Genomic DNA, 6,008 nt, shown 5'->3' with positions numbered 1-6,008 from the left:
GCGAGGGCCTTTCTGTGCGGAGTTTGCATGTTCTCCCCGTGTCCGCGTGGGTTTCCTCCGGGTGCTCCGGTTTCCCCCACAGTCCAAAGACATGCAGGTTAGGTTAACCGGTGACTCTAAATTGACCGTAGGTGTGAATGTGAGTGTGAATGGTTGTCTGTGTCTATGTGTCAGCCCTGTGATGACCTGGCGACTTGTCCAGGGTGTACCTCGCCTTTTGCCCGTAGTCAGCTGGGATAGGCTCCAGCTTGCCTGTGACCCCGGTAGAACAGGATAAAGCGGCTAGAGATAATGAGATGAGATGAGAAAATTAGAATCATGTCTCCTTACTAACCAACAGTTGCGATATGTAAACAAACGAAAGAAACTTCCACTAAAGTATCCTAGAACAAATGGCAATTAAATAAAAATGCAATATAAACTAATATATACAAGTGCAAAATATTCCGGAATGACAAAACAACCAAAATTAATATATCAATTGTTTATAATATGGCAATCATGAAGCAAGAAGAGATTACGTTCTTTATCAAATTAGCAAATTTTAAATAATAAATATGATATAATTTAAGTTTAGTACTTTAATGAAGACAAAACAAACCTGGAAGTTGACTGTAGCGGTGTACTGTATCAGGGTACATGCTGTGTTAAATAATTTGGAGGCAGGATTGGTGACTAACATAAGGGCAACATCAAATATGGCAGTTTCAAGATGGCGGAGTGGGGAAATACAATCGCTCATTTTCGAGTAAGTATTCATAATAAAGATTAAGTGTTCTTGGATCTTGTGCTAAAGAACTTAGAGTTGTGCTAAGAGACTTTAGAACTTGTGCTAAAAGCCTTTGGATGTGTGCTAAAAGACTTTTGTGCTGAATAACCGTAAACCGTGTCAATAACGTGTATGTCTTTGCTCACCGACTAATTTAATTAACGCTCTCTCTGCACCAATTACAATTTATTAGGAGAAATTAAACATGCTGTTATTTGCTGTGAAATAAACATGCTGCTATCTTCATTGTGAATGAACAAATTGATGAATTGCATTCTACTAAGAGAAGGAGTCATGTGATCAGAGTGAAGAGAACATTGATGTACATTGTGCTATCCTGCCATTAACTGCGGGAGGTCATTGAAATGAGAAGTGCTCTATAGCTGGTATTTGTCACACTGGGTTTGCTGACTTGTTAAAAAAAAGGATATTTTATTCATTCCTCGGTTGCATGCCATCCATCTGGGACCTCTTGGAGCCATTATGCGGTTGTGTTAGCCAAACACAGAAGGGCTCCGTTCAACAGCTGGCAAGGGTGCACGTGAAAATTGCAGCATTTTACTCACAAAGTAGGCATTGGTTTTTGGCTTGACTTTGACATTTCTGTACACGCGAATGTGACATATTTCACAGCAGTGATTCCCCCCCACTGTTAAATGGTACAAGATACTAAACCTTTGGATAATATTAGAGGGTCAATGCATGTTCATTCAACTTTATGGATTTTTTTTTTTGTTTTCAGTAGTTGTTATTTTAATTATTTATTAATGGGTTCAATTCATATAGCACCTTTGTAACACATAAAAAATCTCAACCGCAAAGAAAAGAAAGAGGAATATTGTGTGAAGGGTAGCACGCTGGTGTAGTGGTTAGCACTGCCACCTCACAACAAGAAGGTTCTGGGTTCAAGCCCAGTGGCCGATGGGGGCCTTTCTGTGTGGAGTTTGCATGTTCTCCCCGTGTCTGTGTGGGTTTCCTCCGGGTGCTCTGGTTTCCCCGACAGTCCAAAGACATGCAGGTTAGGCTAATTGGTGGCTCTAAATTGAGTGTGAATTGTTGTTTGTCTCTATGTGTCAGCCCTGTGATGATCTGGGTGATCTGACTTGTCCAGGGTGTACCGCACCTCTTGCCCAAAGTCAACTGGGATAGGCTCCAGCTTGCCTGCACAGGATAAGCGGTTACGGATAATGGATGGAATATTGTGTGAAGAGAAAATTGTTGGGAATACTTTCTATGAAGGTTATAATCTATAATGATTTATAAATACATTTATAAGGTGTCATACATATAGCATTGTCTAATATGCATTAGTCAAAGCCCCTCTCATGCCAGACTGCCTGATCTTCCCAGGCAGTCTCCCATCCCAGGACTTAAGGTGCTTAAGGCACGTTGGGCGGCACTGATCTCCGTTTCTATATCCTTCAGTCTGTCGCCTATTACATAGCAAGGGTGACAGTGGGGGGCTGGTTCTCTGGTAACCATGAGAGTTTGTCTCCCTACTTGCATCTGTATTGCAGCACGCCTCGCCAGATGGCAGTAGGTACCATTTTGATAATGGTCTTTGGTACGACCAAACCGCAAGTAGAACTCACGATCTCCTGGTGGAGAAGCGAACATGTGAACCACTAGGCCAGCTCGTGATAACATGCATTAAGAATTGTTAATAAATAGTAAAAACTAGCAATTAGTAATAAGAAATAATAAGTGTATCATACACCTATCAGCTACAACATTAAAACCACGTGCCTAATATTGTGTCCATCACCTCTGTGTCATCAAAACAGCTCTGACATGTCGATGCATGGACTCTGCAAAACCTCTGAAGGTGTCTTGTGGTATATGGCACTAACAGACGTTAACAACAGATCCTTTAAGTCCTGTATGTTGCAAGGTGGAACCTACATGGATTAGACTTGCTTGTCCATAACGCCCCATAAATGCTCACCTGAACCACTTGTGGTAACCACTACATACCAGGAACATCCCGCAAGACCTGTTGTTTTGGAGATGCTCTGACCCAGTCGTCCAGCCATCAAAATTTGTCCCTTGTCAAAGTCGTTCAGATCCTTCCTTCCAACACATCAACTTTGAGAACTGACTGTTCTGTTGCTGCCTAATATACCCCACCCCTTGACAGGTGCCACTGTAATGAGATAATCAATGTTATCCATCACCTGTCAGCAGAGGTGGACACTAACGAAGTACATTTACTTGAGTACTGTACTTAAGTACACTTTTTGAGTATCTGTACTTTACTTGAGTATTATTTTTTCTGGAAACTTATGACTAACTTCACTACATTTGAAAGACAAATAGCGTACTTTTCACTCCTTTGAAAGTGGATGTTTTTTCTTTTCTAAAACGTGATTTTTTTTTTTTGCATGTGACACTAATGGCCCTTTTCCACTACCCTTTTTCAGCTCGCTTCAGCTCACTTCAGCCCGACACGGCTCGCGTTTCGACTATCTAAGAACAGCACGACTCAGCTCGCTTCAGCCCTGCTTAGCACCCAAAACTTGCACGGTTTTGGAGTGGGGCTGAAGCGAGCCAAACCGAGCTGAGTGAGGCTGGGGGCGTGAGCAGACACTCCCCTGTGCACTGATTGGTGAGGAGGAGTGTCCTCACATGCCCACACACGCCCCGCGAGCACGCTGGGATCTGTAAACACCGTAAACCCGGAAGAAGGAGAATTACGAGAATTATGAAGCCTTATGCACCTCACCTCATCTATACGCTCTTGCCAGTATCTGTTGGCGTTGTCGGTGACAACAAGCCACAGCACCAAGACCAGCAACACTAACGACACCATGTCCTCCATGTTTATTGTTTACTCTCCGGGTTGTGAGACTACCGCCTAAAAGATCACTGATGTCACTGTTTGCGCCGCCTAACGACATCACCTGACGTCCACCCACTTTCGCTAACTCCACCCAATGTGTCCACCCACTTCCAGCCAGCACGGTTCAGCGCGGTTGTAGTCAAAATGCAACTCCAATAGCCCCGCTCAGCTCGACTCAGCCCAACTCAGCACGGCACGGCTCAGCCCGACTCAGCTGCGTTTGTAGTGGAAAAGCGGCATAAGACAGCCGATCAGTAATCACTAGGGTCACGTCCATAGACTGTATAAAATCAAGTTCAATTATTTCTCAGCAACATTATTTGAACTCGATCAGTTGATGGCAGAATGGAAGGAGGCAGTTCTTCTGGAGAATGCACACACACCCATTGCCATACCTAGAATCCATGTTTCAGTTTTCTGTACGGATTAAAGATTCATTTCGTTTTAATTGTTTACTTTGTTTGCCAAAAATGAACCACATCACGGCCTACAAAAATTCGCCACCCAACCTGCGGAAGCATATTGATCTATATAAATGTTTTATTCCAAGAGAAAGCTTGTAGTGAAGTTGTCTGTGCTTTTAGAGCTAGCGATAACATTGCAATAGCGATGCAGTCTGGTTAGTCAAATGACTTTCTTTGGATTTTCCCATCAAGTTGCCATAACCTTATCCACGGTTAATGTTAACACATAGATAATTTTCTTGGACACTGTTAGTTAGCATGTAAAAATGGAGTTACGCTAACATGAATAACGTTAACGTATCTGAAGTCCTTTCAAAAATACGTTTTAGCATAATCTTGCCAAATAAACAGAAAGTAGAACTCTGTATTTAAAGGTGTTTATTCTACAGGTTCTACAAGCGAGTCAGTAAATCCAGTCAATTGCTTCAGAGACATTAGGTTTTGTAAGCGTTGTAGCAATAATACAACAACACGGTGAAGAAAACGTACTTCTAATACTTAAGTATTTTTAAAAGCAAGTACTTCAGTACTTTAACTTAAGTAAAAATTTGACTGGACAACTTTCACTTGTATCGGAGTAACATTTGACCAGTGGGATCTGTACTTTGACTTAAGTAATGAAGTTGGGTACTTTGTCCACCTCTGCCTGTCAGTGGTTTTAATGTTATAGTTGATCTGTGTATACTGTCAGCATCAAAATAACTCACATTGCATACTGTATTGTGTTGAATTATAGACACAATAGAGGCTGTTTTTTTAAAATTCATTTTCCCCAAATTTTGTAACTTTCTTGACCTCGTATGATACTCATTTCTAATACAACCCCGATTCCAAAAAAGTTGGGACAAAGTACAAATTGTAAATAAAAACGGAATGCAATAATTTACAAATCTCAAAAACTGATATTGTATTCACAATAGAACATAGACAACATATCAAATGTCAAAAGTGAAACATTTTGAAATTTCATGCCAAATATTGGCTCATTTGAAATTTCATGACAGCAACACATTTCAAAAAAGTTGGGGCAGGGGCAATAAGAGGCTGGAAAAGTTAAAGGTACAAAAAAGGAACAGCTGGAGGACCAAATTGCAACTCATTAGGTCAACTGGCAATAGGTCATTAACATGACTGGGTATAAAAAGAGCATCTTGGAGTGGCAGCGGCTCTCAGAAGTAAAGCTGGGAAGAGGATCACCAATCCCCCTAATTCTGCGCCGACAAATAGTGGAGCAATATCAGAAAGGAGTTCGACAGTGTAAAATTGCAAAGAGTTTGAACATATCATCATCAAAAGATTCAGAGAATCTGGAAGAATCTCTGTGCGTAAGGGTCAAGGCCGGAAAACCATACTGGGTGCCCGTGATCTTCGGGCCCTTAGACGGCACTGCATCACATACAGGCATGCTTCTGTATTGGAAATCACAAAATGGGCTCAGAAATATTTCCAGAGAACATCATCTGTGAACACAATTCACCGTGCCATCCGCCGTTACCAGCTAAAACTCTATAGTTCAAAGAAGAAGCCGTATCTAAACATGATCCAGAAGCGCAGACGTCTTCTCTGGGCCAAGGCTCATTTAAAATGGACTGTGGCAAAATAGAAAACTGTTCTGTGGTCAGACGAATCAAAATTTGAAGTTCTTTATGGAAATCAGGGACACCATGTCATTCGGACTAAAGAAGAGAAGGATGACCCAAGTTGTTATCAGCGCTCAGTTCAGAAGCCTGCATCTCTGATGGTATGGGGTTGCATTAGTGCGTGTGGCATGGGCAGCTTACACATCTGGAAAGACACCATCAATGCTGAAAGGTATATCCAGGTTCTAGAGCAACATATGCTCCCATCCAGACGACGTCTCTTTCAGGGAAGACCTTGCATTTTCCAACATGACAATGCCAAACCACATACTGCATCAATTACAGCATCATGGCTG

Source organism: Neoarius graeffei, chromosome 21 (assembly GCF_027579695.1).
Source record: "Neoarius graeffei isolate fNeoGra1 chromosome 21, fNeoGra1.pri, whole genome shotgun sequence".
Taxonomy (NCBI): Eukaryota; Metazoa; Chordata; class Actinopteri; order Siluriformes; family Ariidae; genus Neoarius; species Neoarius graeffei.
This window is presented reverse-complemented; position numbering follows the sequence as displayed.